The sequence below is a fragment of the Hipposideros armiger genome, unplaced genomic scaffold, assembly GCF_001890085.2.
Source record: "Hipposideros armiger isolate ML-2016 unplaced genomic scaffold, ASM189008v1 scaffold_52, whole genome shotgun sequence".
Taxonomy (NCBI): Eukaryota; Metazoa; Chordata; class Mammalia; order Chiroptera; family Hipposideridae; genus Hipposideros; species Hipposideros armiger.
In genome coordinates, this window is record NW_017731402.1 from 578,534 (window position 1) to 599,819 (window position 21,286).

Genomic DNA, 21,286 nt, shown 5'->3' on the forward strand with positions numbered 1-21,286 from the left:
GTGGAATTGAAGGCTCCCCCTAAAATAATGTGGTTTGTCTTGAGTGGGAAGGAAAGGGGCAGTAGTTACAGACGTTTTGTAACAGATGTCCCCAAACTCTAGCATGCCTCTGACTCCTCAGGGGAAACTGGTAAAATGCAGGTTCTAGGGCCCTACTTCCAGGGAATCTGATATTTAGGTCTGGGTGGAGGTACACACATCTGTGTCTTTAACAAGCAACCAAGCCAGATGACTCTGACATATTGTGAAGAGATCACAAATGACAGCTCAACTTCACAAAAGGTAACTGGTCTCCAACAGATCTCACGACTCCCTTCCAGCCTGAGGGACTTGTCTTCGCTCCCAGTCTAAGATTTGCTGGCGTTTGTTCTCTGTCACGGGAGTCTGGGCTCACAGACCCTAACTTCTGATGACGGACTGACAGCTGTCACTGTGTAATATGAGCCATCCTCCCCCTCAATTGTCTTAACAGAGATTGTGGAGATTGTGGAGGGCTCCTCTAAATTATATTTCACTTCCACATACAAGCAGCAAAGAAAATGAAAAAAGAATTTTTGTTGTGATTTCTAAAAAGAACATACTAGACTAAAAAAAGCTACTAAATGGGTGGGGTAAAGAGAGTCCACAAAAGCTAAAATTATTAGTGACTTAACTGGATGTGAAGAGAGATGACAGGAAAAGAAGAGGAAGGGAGAAAGGAACAAATTTTTTCTACATATTCATGGCATTCCCCAGCAATACTAAAATAATATCAGAGATTTTGATTTTGTTTTTGTTTCTTGCTGCAAGCTATAACAATGTTAGCTATATTTTTACTACCAATTAATACTTTTTATTAATCATGCTCCTTGCTTTGGGCTTTTTAAGATGTCGGCTGTTTTAAAACACCTACAGACAAGCTTTTTAAAATACCTACTGTTCTTAAGTCCTTCATCACTGATGTCTGAGATTTTGCATCAATAAATGTCATACTTTCAAAAACATTGTGCCTGAGCTAAAAAAGTAAATGACTCATGTTGTGTTTATATACAATTAAAACTTCACCTTTCCTCACTAGACATTCTGTCTAGTATGTCTCTATCCATTCATACATGTAAAGGGAACCATTTCCTTCTATTTTTTATCAATTATGATTTCTCTCAGAATCTTATGATGATTCAAATCTGGAATATTATAAGACAAATATTCAGATATTCACATATTCACAGATATGTGAAGATAGATAGTAACTGGCTCTAAGAGCTCTGCAAATCTTTGCTTCATTTGTTTAAATGGATAATTGAAGGATATTACAATTTTATTGAGTTTTGAATGTTTAAAATTTTCAAATTATGCTGAACCATTATATGAAAACTGGACCTTCCTTTCCTTGTTTCTTTTCTCCTTTCTCTTAGTTGTCACTGACAGCACCTACTTATGGTCAGGCAATATGGTTAACACTGAAGAAACAAAGATAAATACAACATAGTCTTCGACAGCTCTCCTGGAGTTAAGGTCTAGTTGAAAAAGGAGAACAAAGACATGGTAGATACCATAGAAGGTAATAAGTATGGAAGAAGTATATGTTGAGTACCATGAATATATTCATAATTCATAATGTTTCGTTGAGTGCCGGACTCTGTCCAGCTGCTTAAGATACAGAGTACAGTCACTGAATTCAAGAAACTCACATTGTAGAGGAGGAGGAGGAGGAGGATTAATTTTCATGATAGTGATTTGCACAGGATATTATGAAAGCAAAGAAGAACCTAGGAGGCAATGAGACAAGGTACAGTTTCCTGGAAGAGGATGTAACAGAAAGGAGTGTTAGGTGATGGACAGGAGTTAATGAAACAAAAGGCAGAGGACCAAAGGCACAGGTGACAAAGCAAGTTGGAGAAGGACTGCAAATAATTTCTTATTTCCGGAGAATCGAGTCCCAGACAGAGGCTGACAGGAGTTGTGAGGGGAGAGGAAGACAGGTGCCAGTCCACAGGGACCCATGGCCAGCTGAAGAGACAGGACTTGATCCTGTCCTGGGGAGACACTAAAAGTGAAGTGAGCAGTGATTAGGTTAAATGAGTCAGGTTTAACATTTATACTCTGACAGTTGCATAGCTGATGGGTTTGAGGGACAACACTAGAAGCTTGGGGTGCTGAAATAGTAGTTCTTGCAAGAGATGAGAGAGACTCAGGAGGCAGGAGCAGGGGTGTTGAAGAGCATGGTGGGAGAAACATAGAGGAAATCAAATCAGTAACACCTACTGCTGGATGGATGTGGGAATTCATGTGAAGGGAACAATCAAGAATGACAGCTAGGGCTCTAGCTTGGCTGACTAGAGGTATGGTGATATCACTGACTGAGAATATTGACTATTTGGGGGGAAAATAGGCATGAGGAGGAAGATAGTCAACCTGGCTTTGGAAACGTTGAGCTGGAGATGCCTTTGTCACTGTTGGGGGAGCCATTGCAAGTAATTAGATAATTGAATGTGAAAGTGAATCTAGGCAGGGGATATGGATCTGGGACTCACAAGACTATGGGGGTAGTTGAAAATATCTGAGCTCAACCTTGGGCACAGTGAATGAAAGGATCCATGGGAATGTGGCAATGCAAGTCTAAAAACTCAGAAGTGAGGTTGCGTGAGACATGTGTTTTGAAACCATAATAAGCACATGTGTGTATTTCATTTCTCTCAGATTACATAAAATATAATTAATGAGGTGGTTAAATCTACCCAGGTACTGGAGGGAAAAATGTAAACAAATGAAGGGAAATTAACAAAGCGTGGAATAAAAAAATCCATAATAATTGAGCATTATATTTATTTGGTTGTGAGAAAGCAATTGGAGAAGTGACACAATAAGAGAAAATGCTGAGCTGGGAAGATAGTTCCTGAAATTAAAATTTATCTTTGTCACTTTCCTGGGGCTGCAAGGTAACAACAGTTCATACTAGTTGGGGTTTCTTTGTTCCCAGTAGCCCCATCTAGCTCATATTCTAGGACCCAAACTGTGAAGTTTGGAAGAGGATATGGTTCTTCTAGACACAGGAGTTATTCCTGTTGCAACTATTCAATTTAGCACTTGATAACATACCACCATATATTGTTCTGTGCTTGACTCACATGTAATTGAGGCAGGGGAGCACAGTGAGTGGTTGGCCCACTTCTAATACTGTCAGCTTAAGCCACGATCCTCCCTTCATTCAGGCTTAATGGCAGGTCTCAGATCTGGTTGCCCACTGGAATCATCCGAGGAGCTTTTACAAAGCACCAAGCATTGACCCTCTCCCTCAGAGATGATGAGTTGAATTGCTGTGGGGTGGGGCTCAGGCATTAATATGTTTTAAAAGTCCCCCAGGTGATTCTAGCTTGCGGACAAGATTGAGATTCATGTGTAGGAAACACTCTATTGGAGCATATCAAATAGTAAGCACTGTAGGAGAGTTTATTTTCTGAATTCAGGCGACTGAGTGATATGACTTCTCTCTCACATTTCCTATACATTCGTAAGATCCTATATTTGGAAGACCGCTTAGAGAAATTCAGCACTGGCAGTAAATTTAGAGATGCTCTAATGCAGGGGTCAGCAAACTGTGGCTGGCGAGCCAACATGTGGCTCTTTGGGTACGTACATGGGGCTCTGAAGTAAAATTGAAAATGAAATAAAACTATCATAGTTTCATTTATAAAATTTTTGAAGGTTATTATTCACATAGTGGTAATTTCATTTGTTTTATGGCTCTCGAATAATTTTTAAACTGTTATGAGGGACAGGATTGGATCTTCTGTCTCAAAAGTTTGCCGACCCCTGTAGTGTACCCATTTCATCTTAATAGACAAGAGAATTGAGACTCAGAGAGGCTGAGTAGTTTGTTAAAGTAACAGAGTAGGAAGAAACATCATGACTCCCAGCATCCAATACACCCTTTCCCCTTCTAACATTATCATGACTCCCAGCATCCAATACACCCTTTCCCCTTCTAACATTAGCTACCTCTTTTTAAAAATCACTGTGGAAGAGATCAACAAAGTAATGGAAAAGATGTCTGAATAACTAATGCCTCTTACTTAACCTGTCCCAATTTCTGATTAGGAATAATAACAGTAACAATACATGAAAGATTAAAAGTAAACCCTGGTCACCTTTATTGATAATCACGTTTTGCAATTATGAGTCCATTTTAAGGAAAGTTGTCATTAGGAAAAATGTTTAATAACTTGTAGTTGTCATGTGTCATATTGCAAAAGTGATGACTGTGGATGGAAAAGGTGCCACATATTAACCTGACAAGCTTAGAAGACTGAAAATAGACACATAGGATGGCGTGAACGCAAAATTCCTAACTAAAGTGAGCCATGGAGGGAAGTCACATCCTTGGCCTGTAGCTTCCTTGATAAAGGTCAATCTTTACCTTAAGTGAGCCTGTCTGTTTTCTTTTTGCATCTAAGATAATATACCCTGCAATATCAAAGTAATCCCTTTTTCTGGACCTCTCTGGGCACAACCCACCACACCAGAGCAGGAAACTACAAAGTCCCTCACTGTTATCTTATTACCCAAATACTATCTCTATGTGCTGTAAAATGCTATTAACTATTCTGTACCCACCAATGTAAAAAAGGTATGTGCCTCTCCATTTTACTTATTATCCAATCCCAGAGATTTCCCCTCTTTGCTTTGTGTCACCCCCTTAATCTACAACCAATGGATTTCACGTAAACTTCCTCCTTTGATTCTAATGTATAAAATAAATTGCAAAATGGCCATTTTCTGGAGCATTTTCTCAATCCGTTGAGATTTTGTTTCCCGGCAATTGTCATCAGTTTGGCTCAAATAAACTCTTATAAATTTTCTCTTAGGCTGGATGTTTTTCGTCAATATGATTATTAGGAAGATCTGTAAATGCTACCAATTATTGAAATGTCTAATTAAGGGTGCTTATTTTAACTAAAAATAAGTGCATCATCAAAAACAAACAAACAAAAAGACTGAGGGCTACAGCTATCAAGTAAGGAAACTCCTGCTTTGCCAAACAATGTAGCAAGGAAGAAATCAAATAAGAAAATAAGATAAATAATGTGTGTAAAAGTATAATCACATTGTAAGAGGATTGTGTAAGAAGAACAAAATAACCAAGTCCTAAGAAAGAAGCAAGAAAGGTTTTGCTTTATTTGTTTGATGTTTTTAACCTTAAAATGTACCTGTACCAGGGAAGGCAATTGACTCAGGCAGTAGGCAGCCTAGAAGTTTCTATACTCCTTTCAGCAGCCGGGTGGTCTATGAAAGTCCTTCTGTCCCCCTTCTAATGAAATAGCTGTGCCAGCTATTTATTTACACGTATAATTGCTTGCCTTGGGATTCTGTGCCTTTTTCCTGTTTTCTAAGCTATCCACTTGCCTCTCCACTTTTTGTATCTATCTTCAGGCAGCACATTCTAAGACTTGTATTCTAATTTGTAGGCTTGGCTACTTAATAACTGTTTGGCCCTGGGCAAGTTATTTGAATTCCTCTGGCATCCATTTTTTGTCTGTACCCAAGTTGATTGTGAAAGTTAAATCAGGTAATACATCTAAAGAGCTTAGCATACTGCTAGACACATTGTAAACCCTAGAAAAACGGGTAAACCACATGGCACTGCAGTTCTATACATTATTGGCAATTTTGTTGTTTACGTATTTATCCTTCCTTCCACCCGAATTTTCCCCTAAAACAAAAATTTTTTTATAGGCTTTCACAGGTGCATTTAATGTAAAGAACAACAAAAGTATAAGAAAGGTAATTGTCTGTGCAAATTAATTGTTTGGCAATTTGTATATAATTTATTTTTTTGAATAATTTATTTCACTTACCTCCAAAAGTTTGGCTATTTTATAAAGAAAGAAATGAGTTCGCAAACCCCCAACCCCTTACATGCTCTCACACTTGGTGTTTAGAAGTAATATTTACAACAGTAGGTCCTACTGTTTTTGTTGATTTTCTACTGCTACAGAGAGGATATGGTGCCTGCATACACAGTGATGGCTGAATGAGACAGTTCTCTTGGGACATGTATCCTTGTTATAAAACTTCTTTGTAAACAGCATTAGCTGTATGAATATAGGTTATTCTTATTGCTATGTTATGAAGCATTGACTCTCCTGTGAAAGAGAAATGTTAGAAATGGGACATTTTCTGTACAGGGTATATTGTTTTGCACTTTGGAAATGCTTGCTTACTTGCATTAAAAATATCACTTAAAACTTTCACTTATTGTAAATAATGCTGCAGTGAACATCGGGATGCATTGTATCTTTTCGAATTAGTGTTTTGGGTTTCTTCAGATAAAAACCCAAAAGTGGAATTACTGGGTCCTTCTTTGTCTCTTGTTATAGGTTTTGTTTTAAAGTCTATTTTGTCTGGTGTAAGTATTGCTACCCCAGCTTTTTTGTTTGTTTCAATTTTCATGAAATAAGCTTTTCCATTCCTTTACTTTCAATCTGTATGTCTTTTGATCTGAAGTGAGTCTCTTGTAGGCAGCATATGTAAGGGTCTTGTTTTCTTATCCATTCAGCCACCCTATCTTTTGACTGGAGCATTTAATCGATCTACATCTAAAGTAATTGTTGATATGATAGATATGTAGTTATTGCCATTTTATAGAAGCAACCTAAGTGTCCATCAATAGATGAATGGATAAAGAAGTGATACAAATATATAGTGGAATATTATTCAGACATAAAAAAGAATGAAATATTACCATCTGCAACAAAATGGATGGACCTAGAGGGTATTAGTCTAAGTGAAATAATTCAGACAGAGAAAGAAAATACCATATGATTTCACTTATGTGTGGAATCTAAAAAACAAAATAAACGAGCAAACAAAACAGAAACAAACTCATAGATACGGAGAACAAACATGGTTGCCAGATGGGAGAGGGGGTTGAGGGAAATAAGTGAAAAAGGGGAAGAGATTAAGAAGTATAAATGGTAGTTACAAAATTGTCATGAGGGTGTAAAGTATAGCACAGGGAATATAGTCAGTAATACTGTAATAAATATGTAGGGTGTCAGATGCACACTAGCTTTATTGGGGTGATCAATTTATAAGTTATATAAATGTATAATCACTATGTTGTACACCTGAAACTATTATAATACTGCATGTCAACTGTAATTGAAAAATAAAAATTTATTTAAAAGAGAACATATATCCAAATATATAAAAAATTGACAAGTTAAATACCTGCACATTATTACCTCAGTAAAATACCCTAGACATATACATTCTAGTGTCATCCATATATTTTCACTGCCTATGACAATAAATTCAATGCATAAAGAAAAAACCCAACTTTCACCTCAAGGTGGGTTTTGGGATCCAGAAATAATTTCTCTATGGCATCATGCTATGGTTGGTTTATGAGGGTCTCTAGGAGTCTTCCGTATGTGACAATGTAATATCCACAACTGCAGACTACATTAAATGAGAAGCGGTTTTCTCTTTCTAGGCACTTTGGCTCTACAGAGCTAAGGAGAGCCCAGATAAAACAGGCCAGCCATATGGACTGATGTGATTATCACTCAGCAGTGGTTTCATTGTGCAAATGCCTAGTCTGACCTCAGACCCCCATCTTTATTAATATTCAATTGAATTCCTGGGAGGAAAAGTAGACTATAGCAAATGCCCCTGTTCTAGCACAGCCATTAGAATTCCATCAGCCAAGTGAATCTGTAAGGAAGTAGTAATCTGATGTTGGTGGACAAGGATCATGTAAAAATGTTGCATGAAAGGATGCTGAATATTACACGGGAAGCAAATAACAGTGTCGCCACAATCTGTTCTTTGTTCAAAGCCCTGCATGAAATAAAAAACAATTAACCCGTGGAGACCTTGGTCCATTAATAGTGACTCTGTTTGGATAGGCCATTTCATGAAGGATCTGGGTAGGCCGATCTATCTGCAGTTTATTTGTGTCTCTATATAAAAGTGAAAGCATCTGTCACTGAGTAATAAAGGATGATAACTGAATAGTGTCATCAGTCTATTGAAAAAAGTATGAGATCATAATTGATCTGTCAGCTAGGTAATTCTATTAAATATGACCTCCATATAAAAAAATCAATAGGAATGATTGACTATTTTCTCCCAGAGATATTTTCCTTAAGTCACAGAAGCACAACACGAAAGCACTCTTTGACATTTTCATGGAATATTAGTAATTACCACCATTTCTGCCTTTTCTTGATGTCCACAATATGCATCTCTCAACTTGAAGCCTTTCCTATTAGGTCCCACAGGTTGTTTTTAAGTGACTCTATCTTGATACATTCATTCAGAGCCCTAAAAGCTGGTTCAATTTTCCCAGACCCAGAAGACCACTCTTCTAGCACAATGTTTTCTCTCCGCCGCCTCCTCCACCCCTGGGAACAAACCACATTTTAATTCAGAACTACCTGTTGAGCATGATGAGCAAGGGAATACTACGGCTGTTCACTCCAGAGCTAGTGTCATGGAACAAAAACATACTCTGCTCCATTCTGGGCTGAATGTATTTATGAGTCTGGATAAGGCTAGCTAGCCCCAGGCCAAACCATGATGTAAATTTTCTAGCTTGCCTTATCACTTTGCCAGATACTCAAGTTAAATGAGCGGATGAATGGATGAAGGATGAAGATGATAGATACAGGGACAAATGACTAAGGTCAGTTGAGAAACTTCATTTTGCTTGAAAGAGGATACATTTCCTGTACCTACCACCTTAATCTTCAGCACATTTTTTCTTTATTTGTAATTAAAGTTGCGTAGTTTATGTAAGTAGACCATTTCAAGGGTAATCCTTATCGAGACTGTTGAACCAGATCTATTCCATAGAGCACACAAATGATAAGGACTTCAGATAGGGTGGTCCCCGCAGTGATCGCTAGAGGTCAGGATACAGCCAAGAACCAAATGGACAGAGGGCCATTAGGCTCACAGCAGTAAGTTGTGGGGAGATGATGCCTAACAGTCTTGGTTTCAGAACAGGAATAGGCAAACTCTCAACTAGGAGCTGTACATAAATATCAATACACAAAGCATGCGCAGAATAGGAAAGTGGACAGATCAAAAGTATTAAAAGGACAACAGAGTCAGAACAGAACAGGGATCCTGGAAACCCTTGGATACCCAAGCCAATATCAGGGAAATTCAGAACTAACATTTGGAGATAAATTTAGAATGTTTGGTGAGGCAGGAAAGGAGCTATTGCTCTAGCAACATCTGAGTGGGTTCTAATTACTACAGCTTATCTGTCAGATATCAATTAAAAAACTATTTCCTTATAACATTTGCAGTGAGTTCTACCTTTTGACCATAAACTTTTCATCTTCATTTGAGTAACAATGATAGATGGCATAGTAATCAAAAAGATACTATGAATTTCAATCTATTCTTTCCTGAGAAAACTGTTGATTATCTAATTTTATGATTTACAATTTCTTTTGTTGTGTATACAATGAATACTTATATGTGTCCACTAAAATGGAGTATGGACAAGTTGTATAAATTGTAACAGGGGCAATGTAATTTATCACTAAGGAAGAACGTTTTGACATAATATAGACTAAAAAGGGTTACTTACTTTTATTTGTAAATATTTAAGAACAGGATATTTCTTGTTGAAATAATCCTAGTAAAAAAAAAAGGAAATAATAGATTTTATGGGGCCTGAAGTTTATAATAATATTTGGAGGAGCCTCTGTGATTTGATTATAAATAAATTAATTATGAATACAAAATTAGGTATGGAAGTAAATAATTGTTTGAAATAACCAAAACAATTATAAGAAATTACAAATTCTTCTAAAATCTGAAAAATATAAGAAACATCATAAAATCTAGATTTCATGTTAACTCAAATTCTGAATTTTACATGCAGTTCACTTGCTTGAATTATTTGATCCAAACTGAAATTAATTTCTAAACGTTTCAGTTATTATTTTAATTTATTATACATGTAGATCCTTGAAAAACGTCCTTCACATTTTTTATTTGTATCTTTCCCTAACTCATCAAGTAGGCTTTGTAGAATGCTCTCCTCTGTGTTTATTTGTATTATTTACCAGATTCTCCTATTCCCTCCCTCGACCCCATCACAAAGAAATAATGCAACTTTCTTCAGAAATGATGGCATACAGTAGGAAACCCAATTCAAATAAAAAATTGCACTTTTCTGTCACTAATCTTGTCATTCATTGGGAAAGAGGAGAAACCCTTTTGTGAGACCAGTTGTGACTCAGTGAGTGTGGTATCTTTCCTTTTTCTGGGGGATGAGGGAGTTTGGGGTTAGAACAAAAGAGCTATTTTTAAAGAATCTGATGCGTGTTAGTTGTAAGATCAATGCTGTGTTTTGTAACCTAGGTTTTCTTCCTGTGGTTTCCAGGTAATTCTTTGTTTTCTATTGGATAATAACCAAGTGTTCTTACAACAATTTCTCATTGGAGGCATAATAATTAAGATTGTGGTCAATTCGCTGGTCATTTGATTCAGAAACGGCCTTCACAGTAATTTGTAGAATAGGTACAATATGTGGGAATGTCTCATTAATTCCATTCAATTTACCAAATACTTACAAAAGCCATTATGTGTACAGGATTGTGTTAGTAACTATGGATGATGTAAAAATAGACTAGATAAAGGTTTTATTTTCAAGAAGCTGACAGCTAAATGAAGGAAACTAAGCAAGCATCCAAATAAATATAGTACAAAATTCAATAAGTGAAATACCCCAAATGTCTTATAAACAAAAGTGTTAATAGTTAACATAAACTGAGATGGGTCTCAAATGTCAGGGGGTTAGTAGACAGAGATGCCTCTCTCCACCTTGAAGGTGACCCAAAACAAAACAAAACAAAACAAAATAAACAAAGAAATGAGAATGAATCCAAGAGACCCTGCTGGATTCTAATACTAATTTTTACCATGAGTTCACTCTGTGTCACTCGGAACAAGCAAATTACTCATATTTAGCTTTTCCTTAAAGCGAAAATGTTGGACTGATGATCCTAATGTGCTCTGTGCTGAAGTAGGAACAAATATCAGAGTAGCAGACAGGAGATTGGATGTCTTGTCCCTGAGTGGTCCCTAAATTAGCTTTGTGTCACTTGACCTGCTTAGGCCTTGATGCCTCATTTTAAGATGAGGTTGTGGGGTCAGAAGACTTCCATACTTCTAGAGCTCTGGGATTGCGTAATTAAACACAAACCAAGTACCCGTTTCCATGATCATATTCTTACCAGAAGTGAACAAATGTTTCCTTTTCATTTTTTTGAATTGCATGTTCTATCAGTGAGCAGCACTGATTTTTGCACATAGTAGTTGGTGAATAAGCACGTGTTTAATCACCACTAGTGTCAAGAAATACGGCAAGTCCCTAACTGGTTAAACACAGTACTTCGCAAGAGGTCATCTATTTAGAGGGGTGTAAATACAAAGATAACTAAGAATGCTGGGTAAAGTATAATCCATATCACACTAGTGGCCGAGAACATAATGTTATTCATTAATTAAACAAGGATTTAATTAGTCACTTCTCTGTGCTGGGTGATCTCCCAGACATTGGAGACAATCTTGACAACTCAGACATGATCCCTTATCTGCATAGAACTGAATTGTGTAGTCATTCAAGCATATATTACAGGCTGTGATAAGTACTATGAAAAAGTATAATATGGTATGATAAGCACAGAAAAAGCAGTGTACCTGGTCTAATGGAGTGGAGAAGCATTGCTGAGACAGCAATGACTGAGCTAAGATCTGAAGGTGAAGAGAGCGAAAGTGGGAAAGAGAATTATTGTTTCAGGTCAGATGAGGTAGGTGGGAGCTCACACACAGAAAACCAGGAGTGAATGGCTTGTGTTGTGGGTGGAGAAGGGGCCGTATCTTAGAGAGATAATTTGGCATTTTACTCTGTGAGCTAGAAAGCCACTCAAAAAGGTTTTGAGCAAGGAATAACATAAGTTAGCTTATGTTTTGAAAGTATCATTTTGGAATAGACTACAAGAGTCCAGGGTAGAGGCAGGGAGGCCAGTTAGGAGGCTATTGTGTCCAGGCAAGAGATGATGACATGGCAGGACTATGAACATTGTAGCAAAAGGATAAATTTTTGCTGTGTGAATTGATGTCACAGGGTCAAGTATCACAGAGGAAGTGAGACTGAAACAAGGTCACGAAAACCAGAACTTTGAGTGAGAGAGAGGGTGACCCCTTCAGACAGGACAGGAGAGCCTGGAGCAATCATGAAGACATAATGTTTGGGGACATTGAGTGGCTTTAACTGGAGCCCTGAGTTTTCTTTCGGAAGGAGGAGAAAGCATGAGAGGACTTTGAATGTCTCTCTTAGAAAATGAGAGAATATTCCTTAGATAACAAGAGACCTTTGTTGACCCAATAGGAGAGGTCCACGGAAAGACATTGCTAAATGAGGGGCATTCTTGGTCGTTATTTTGTACTGAATAACAAGAAATTTGCTTGAGGACCTGACATCTCAGTGAGGATAGTTTATAGTATCTCATTTCCTTCTTTCTCCCTGCATGTTCTATCTCCCTCAGGTCATAACTTGGGAAGTAAATCAAGATTTCAGCTGAAACTGTTACCAAAGCACTCAAAAGTTCATATTGATTGTCATTATTATTTTTCCAGCTGAACTCAACTCCTCAGGCTCTTTAAGATGCAAGTTTTTCATTTCTCCTTAGATGGGTGAGATCACTTTTCTCCCCTAAAGTGAAATATTTCCATTCAAATAGATACAGTGAGTCAGAATAAAGAGTTGTTTTGGTTCTGGGATTTGCATAAGAAATGCAATATGTTTATTCATCCCTGTCTTCTCAATGTATTTCCTTTCCTCAGAACAACTTATTTATCTTTAAAATTTTACTCTGAATTGCAATAAAATATATTGTCACAGACATACTTGATAAGAAACGCTACATGTTAAACCTGGAAAAGGGCTCCTACTTCCCGTGCCTACATACAATTGTTTGTAAACCTTTATTGGGAAATTCATGGGTGACTCAAACAAGCCATGACAGCTACTGAGCTGCCACATAACCCATTCGATTCCAAACACCGATGTGTCTCTTATTTATAAAGCAGGTAAGAAAAACCCAATAAGTCAATAATCCTATGTGTCAACAAATTCCATTGGCTCCATTAAAAAAGAGATCTAATTGGACCACTTTTCACCACCTCCACTGTTACCTGCTCCAGCCACATGATCCCACAGATAATCCGGATTATTGACATGTGAATGGCCTCCTGACTGCTCTTGATGCTTTACCCTTGCTCCTTGTAGTGAGGTGAATAGTCTCCCCCAAATTCATGCCCATCCACAACCTCAGAATATGACCTCATTGGGAATAAGGTCTTTGCAGGTAGAATTAAGATAAGGATCTTGATGTGACCCTACTGGATGAGGGCAAATTCTAATTCCAATGAGCGTGTCCTTAAAAGGGACAGAAGAGGAGAAGACACAGAGATGAGGAGAAGGAAACGTGAAGATGGATGTAGATATTGGAGCGACGCATCTACAGGCCAAAGAGCAGTAGGATTGAGAGCAATCACCAGAGCTAGGAACGATGCACGGCATGGCTTCTCCCTTAGAGTCTCCAGAAGGAACCAACGCTACCAACGCTACCAATGATTTTGGACTTCTGATAAATTCCTGTTGTTTTAAGCCACCCAGTTTGTGATAATTAGTGATGGCTGCTCTAGGAAATTAATATACTCCCTTGCAGTCGAACCTCACTTCCTTCTATGCTTGCCTTGCGCTCTCTGCTTCAGCCATGTTGGCCTCTTTGCTATTCTTTAAGCAACCAAGGCATACTCCTGCCTTAGCCTTTACACTTGCTATTCTCTCTCAGCAACAGTCTTCGCTCAGATATGTGCATGACTTACCCAGGCACCTCCTTAATGCTGCTCAGAGATTACTTCCCAGATCATCTATTTAAAATCACACATCCCTTTCCACTCCCACACGCACTGCTTATCCTTCTTCCCTGCTTTATTATTCTTCCAGGACTTAGCACTCTTTGGCAGATGCTCTGCTCCTTTATTTGCATGTTGTATGGCTCCTCCCACTGGTCTGTAGGCTGTGTGGGTGGGAATGTTTACTGTTTCGCTCACACCCACCCATAGCCCCAGCACCTGCAACTGTGTGTGTCACAGCATACCCAGACATACATGAGTAAATGTTTAAAGTAAAGAAAGTTATTTTACTTCACACTTATTTTTCTAACTAATTAATTCATCCATTCATCAAATATTTATTGCGCCTTTAAGCTCAATGCTTTGGTGAATATTTATGATGTATAAAACTTGGGCCTTGCCATCAGGGAACTTAAAACGTAAAAGAGCAAATAATATACACAAAAAAGGAGTAAGTGAGGATAATGGAAAAGCTCTGAATTGAGAATACCATGGTTCACATTCTGTGTCTGCCATTATTTTGGGCATTTAAAATATTTTAATAAATTCCTATTTCTGCAGATGACGTTTTTGAAAAGTCACAGTACAGACCATTGAGTGACAGCCTCCTTCCCAAGCCACAAAGCGCTATAGAGCTCAGGAAGCATGAGGTCATTTCAGGCCAAGGTGTTCAGGGAAGGCTTCCTGGGGGAGGTGGTATTTGAACAAAACTGTGAAGGTATGTGTGATTTTGGTAGGTGGAGATAATTATAATGTGCTCCAAGGACAGCAAATAATACTACTGATCTGCCAAATGTGCAGCAGGTCCAGTTTTAGTGGGAGAAAAGCCTAGGAAGTTGGATGATAGACTGAAATATCCTGCCTATGGCATTGTTTTCATTTGATTCTTCTAATTCTGTTTGAGGGAGAGAGAAACAGGGAAGGGGAGTCTCTCTCATTCAAATATATTTGAGAACCTTTGTGACTCAGGCTTTCCCCCCTTAAATCCTGAGGCATTGTTTGTTTCTTCTCCCTTGGCCCCAACCATTTTAGTACTAAAGCCCCACACTCAATCCAGGACTCCAGCGGGAGTCTGGGCCTAGTAGACATGGGCTAATTCGGTGAATGGAAGGTATTCATGGAGGCTGTTTTTCATTCTTGGTTTACCTGAAAGAGAGAAGAAGAATGGAGAACAGGACATTTTCTTCCTTATTCCTAGTTGTGGCATTTCTCACCCCTAGTCAAGCCATCTCTCTTTGCCAGCCCTGACGTCAGAAACTTTGCACTGTCTCACCTGCCTGTTCTTCAGCCAACCACGCCCTGTCTTGCACATAGTACTTACTCGTGAAATACTAGCCGACTTGGTTTTTATTTAATTTGGCCTGTTCGCTGATTCTTCTCCCTTCCTCGTAGCTTTCTCTGGATGCCAGCTCTTGACTCTGTGTTTATCCGTCTTCCCGTTCCCTCCTCGGGGTCACGGAGCTGAGCACACACCAGGCACCGAATTAAATCTCATCAAACCGAACTCAGCTCTCATGGAATAAATCCTGTTTCACTGCTGCCACTCTCATATCTATGTGGGTAAATTTCACATCTCTGTCTCTGACCACATGTTGTTTTTCGTCCAGTATCTCCTGAAATGTAATATTGTAAAAGAACATTGACTGTAAATGGGGGTTGAAGGCCTGCCTGGCTGTGCTCCCTGCTGTGGTGTATGTATTTAGCACAAAACCTGGTATTTCTGCTTCTCAATTTTCTCATCTGAAAAAATGGGCGTGATAATAATCACTCCATATCTGATTTGAAAATGAGGGAAGATGGGTGAGTTCTTTGTGGGCAGTGGCGCTCTCCTATGTCACCATGATGGCGATGGAACATTTCCTGTTGAAAATTTGCCATCTGCTCCAACACGCAATCCCTTTACAAATCCTATTCCTCTTTGGAATGTTTCTTTGTCTGTTAATGACACTACCACTCTCTTAGGCTTAACGTTGGTTGCTATTTCTTTAGTGTCCCTTTTCTTTATCGCCTCTGTTTAGTTACTCTTCAGGCTTATTAAGTCTTCCTTCAAAATGCATTTCAAACTTGTCCACTGCAGGTTAGAAGTTTGTCCTCAGACCCTACCTTTGTCTTCTAACTGATATCTATTGTCTGTGGTATCTCATAACACCAAACATCATCAACCAGATTTATTTTCAAAAAGAGTCTGCTTGTGTCACCTTACTTGCCAACCAGAAACCCTCCAGCTCTCCACTGTACTTATTTTACTCAGGCTCATTCATTTGTTCTTTTACTTAGCATCCTTTTAAATGCCTGCTGCATGTTCAGGCTGTGTGCACGATGCTAAAGATGAATAAGAAAAGACCCACAACTTCAGGAAGACTATTGAATCCTCATCAGAATAAAAAGTTTTACATTCTGCATGTATCCTGTCCCTCCCGTCTTAATTTGTTTTCCCCTCCAGCATAATGCCCACCTCCACCCCCTCGCCAGGCAGCCTAGATTTCTTCACTCCTCCATGACTAACACATTACTGTCAATTTGACTTGAAGATCTTTTTCATGCTGCTCCCAGCCCAGAATGTCCTTCATTTGTTAAGCAAACATGTATTGATCACTTTTGTGCAAGGCACTATCCTTTCTAAATATCCTTCAAGGTTTAATAAAAATGTACTTTGTCCTAGTTGAGCTCAAGTCGAAAATCCTAATGCCGTCCTCTAAACCTAATGGGCATACTGGATGCTGAATTACTCACTGTGGCTTATGACTGCTTACTTGTGTGTGTGACTTGCCTATACACAATCAGATTATAAACTCAAGAGATGGACTCATTGTTAACTTGTGATATCCCATTTTCCTTCTCCTCTCCCTACCCCCGTTTCACCTTACAATGAGCTGCTGCAGAAAACCTTTTGTTGATACTTTTTAATAAAATGAAGTATTGAAAGATGAGATATTGGACCACAGCATACCCCATCGCCCACTGCAGTAAGGCAACATACTAATGTTTGTTCTATGGAAGATGAGTTCTGTCAGAAACTGGTGCTAGGTAAACACAAAAAAAGAGTTTTCATATTCAAGTATGTTTGCGAAATAATACATTAAGTAAAGTTAAACCATCTTATTTACAGCAGGACTTCTCAGAAACTTTAATATGCTAATAAACATTGAATTCTACCAGGAACTGTAATTTCCCAAGCCTATATAACTACATGCACAAATGCTTTGTTGTGGCACATTTTTAGAATGAGTGCTCAACTATCACACCTCCGGAAATGCCGGTTTTAGACCTCAGTGAACCTGAGACTCCCTGGATCTGGTTCAGTTCCAGATTTGTAACAGCCCTAAAAAGTAACACACGGCTTTAGTCCATCTCGTCATTTTATCATCTTCATGGCAGACCCTCCAGGGATCAAAAGCAGCAAAAAATCAAAACAAATATAAAGCAATATAAGCAAACATGGAACATTACAAATGGGACCATTGTTGATGAGTTAAAGGGCAGTAATGACCTTGTAAATTTATTTATAGAAGTTGCTTAGCAGGTGGAGTAGAAGTGGGCTGGCATGTGCAGAGAACACCTGGTTAGGATTCAGGAGACCTGGGTTCCATTCCTGGGTTTGCCTTCAACTGCCCTCTGATGTGAGCAGGTAATTTAATGTGTTCAGGTCCTGGTATTGGTTTGTTTGTTTGTTTTCTATGTGTAAAATGAAGGTGTTAGACTGACTGAGTGCTAAAACCACTCCTAGGTTTATGTATTTATGTTTCTGTAATGCAGGTTCTTTACATTTCAGGTGTGTCTGACCTTGGCACACAAGTTCAGGAGATGCACATAAAGACAGGCATAGTGCCTAAAATACTAGAACTCTAAGTATAACAAGGTGTGTGTAGGTCATTGGCTTATGTTTCATGGCCTCTCTGCTAGTTTGTGTGCTGGTTCCCCAGAGATGATAAACTGAGTTTGTTAGTTTTGAAATGTCATTTCAGGTACTCATGCTGAAGTGAAACAGCAAGACTGCCCAGGGAATTTTAAATGTGAATCACGGAGGTAAATCACCACCGATGCACTGCTGTGTGACTTTCCCAATGGCTTCTTTAGATGATGGTTGTTACTGGTTCAGTTTTGGTTCTATCTTTAATTGTGCCAAATGACAAGAATATAGACATTTGCCCACAACTGACAAGGAACTTTTGAAGACTATCCAATTATCTAATTCACTTAATATGTGAGTGAATACACATTGGGACTCTAGACTCAAATGGAGAAAGGGGGGACAGTCTTAGTCAATTACAAACGTTTTTCCCACTCTGGAAACACACATTTTCCTTTATCCTGCACGTCTAGCACATTGCCTAAAGAAAATGAAACACTGAGCTACTTTCTCCATTTCCTTGCTGAAATGTTTGCTCGAATGCTCCCCAGGCAGGGTGTCACATGGGTAAATAACCTGGAAGGGCAAATAACTCTGCACACAACCAAGATTTACCCAGTGGCTCACACTGACGTGTGATGGGCACTGTTGATTTTTCAGGAGTCGCCCCGCTGTTCTAACTACATGGTTAGAGGTCATAGTATAGTTCTCTGGTAAGATAATGCTTGTCAGGGCTTTTAATTGCTACAGTTATTTAGCTCCTAGCATTTTTTGAGAGAACCACCAGTAGACGGGGACTGATTAATGGTCTTCTTTTAAGATGCAAGTAAAAACACAGGTATGGGCTGGTCGAGTGGCGCGACGGTTAAGAGCTGGCTTCGGATGCCAGAGGGCCCCGGTTCGGATCCCACATATGTGGGCCAGTGACACTGCCCTCCACAGCTAAGATGCTGAACAACAGCTCAACCTGGAGCTGGGCTGCCATGAGTCGCCGGCGATGGCATGGGCTGCAGTTCCTGTGGCAGTGGGTTGCCATAAGCTACTGTGTGTAGCTGGCAGCCAGCATGAGCGGCCAGCAGCCACAGTGAGCGGCCGTCCAGAAGCTGGTGAGTGATCTGCCTCTCCCGGGAAGAGCGCAATGATGGTGCCAACTTGGGCCAGTGAAGCAACATCCTCCACAACTAGACTGAAGAACAAAACGACAGCAACTTGTCTGTTCCCCTTCCCCCAATTCCCCAGCACTGTTCCCATCCCCCAATTCCCCAATTAAAAATAAATAAATAAATAACACAGGTAGGAACTATGTGTATATCCAGGTGTTCCCAAACACAATGAGGCAATCACTTTACTTTTGTATTTTAGGTAACGACTCTCAAAACTATGAAGTTAATGAATGTGGTTTATCTTTCATTTTTATCTTATGTAATATGAGGTCGGACAATTAAGCTCGCGAACTCATCCTAGAAAAAGTGCTACATACCTCATTGCTGAATATCACTATAGCCACCCTCAAAGTACTTAACCTTGGGAAGCTATGCACCTAAGCCAGCGCCTAGTCCACCCTTCAAAGCAATTTTGGAACTCTTTTTCTGGAATGGCCATTAAAGCAGTTGTCATATTACCCTTGATGTCCTGAATGTCATCAAAATGTCTTCCTTTCAATATTTCCTTTATCTTTGGGTAAAGAAAGAAGTCATTGGGGTCCAGATCAGGTGAGTAGGGAGGGTGTTCCAATACAGTTACTTGTTTACTGGCTAAAAACTCTCTCACAGGCAGTGCTGTGTGAGCTGGTGCATTGTCGTGATGCAAGAGCCATGAATTGTTAGCGAAAAGTTCAGGTCGTCTAACTTTTTCACGCAGCCTTTTCAGCACTTCCAAATAGTAAACTTGGTTAACCGTTGTCCAGTTGGTATGAATTCATAATGAATAATCCCTCTGATAGCAGAAAAGGCTAGCAACATCGTTGCAACAAGTTCGTGAACTTAATTGGCAGACCTCGTATACACTCATTTTATTCCATCTGATCAATCCTTAACCAGCTGAAGACAGACCTTGGTTGTTTTGCCCGTTTCCCATAATTAACACCGCAGCACACTAGTAACCACAGTACTACGCTCTGCACATGGAATATTGCTGCTATGATTGAGCTTTACCCATTGTGTGGACACGCAAGGAGCTCAGCCTTATCACCAATAAAGTAATCAAATTATAAAGGAACACTTTGCTCTGTAAAAGTAACCTAGAATCATGTCAGGGGATGTCTGTGTTGGGGGAGCTTTTTATCTCCTATATTCTCATCACCAAACTACCCACTCTGGGTAATCAATGTTAACAATCAAATCTAACCTTCATGTTTTCCCTGTGGTTTATATAATTATATACAACTATGTAAAAGCACACAGACGTACACACATGGGGTTGTTATTGTTTTATAGAATTTATATTACATATACTTTTCTGCATCTTGATTTTCTCACTAATGTCTATTTGAAATTCCTCCAAAACAACATATTTTTAAGTCTTTGTGAAATGTGAATGTACCATATTTATCATATTTTATTTAACAATTTACCTATTCATCTATTGATATGGTTTTTTTTAGTGCATTTTATATATACACATATGTATACATACATATTCTTACAAACTGGTGTTTCTATTTCTAGATTAAAGGCTTAATTTTAATAAATAGCTAGGCTATATTCCCAAAAGATTATAAAAAGCATACATTTCTGCTAGCAGGTTATAAGAGTATTCTTTATTCTACAGACTTTCCTACACTGGGTGATAAAGTTCTTTTTCTTTTGAACAGTCCATTGTATTTCAAATGACCTCTTATTATTACATTGCAGTATATTTTCTTATATTTCTCCACCAGTTGGATTTGATCTTTTGGAAATAACCTCTTTTTATTTTTTGCCCAATTGTGTTGTTTTTATTTTTCCTTGTTAATTTTTGAGAGCTCTTTGTCTATTTTCTGCAATGGTAATATTTGTTCATCTATTGTTTTTCTAATGATTTTGTTAATAGTATATTGAGCCATAGAAATATTTAACTTTTACATGATATTTTTTCATTTATAGCATTGGGGATTCTGGTAGTGGTTAAGAAGGTCTTCCTTTCTTCTACATTGCACATGTATTTACTAAGATATTCTTTCTAGATCTGTCATTTTATACGTTACAAAGAAGTCTCTAATACATGTGGCATTTATTTTAGTATTATGTATAAGGTATGTCAGGGGTCCAATTTAATTTTCTTCTAGTTAAATAGCCCATTGGGCCAACATTATTGAATAAACTACCTTTTCCACACTGATCGAAATACCACCTTTATCATGTACTAAGTTCTTCTGTATACTGGGATCTATTTCTGGATTCTCAATTCTGCTTCATTTGTCTAATTTTCCATTCCTATACCAATACCATGTGTTGTAATATTAGCTTTATAGTATTTTCTACTGTTTGGTAAGTCTTATTCATCCCTGAACACTCTTTTTCAAAATTT

General features: G+C 38.5%; 1 protein-coding gene across 4 annotated transcripts in view; it reads left to right on the forward strand.

Moving 5' to 3' along the window:
- Positions 1 to 21,286, forward strand: part of RAB27B (RAB27B, member RAS oncogene family) — a 139,476-nt gene that overhangs the window by 19,448 nt on the left and 98,742 nt on the right. The window contains exon 1 of one of the 4 annotated variants that reach the window (XM_019640731.1): positions 1,395 to 1,540. The exons of the other annotated variants lie outside the window; for them this stretch is intronic. The gene's annotated coding sequence lies outside the window, so the exon portion shown is untranslated. Of the gene's footprint in view, positions 1 to 1,394; positions 1,541 to 21,286 lie in introns of those variants that run through there. 4 annotated transcript variants of the gene reach the window in all.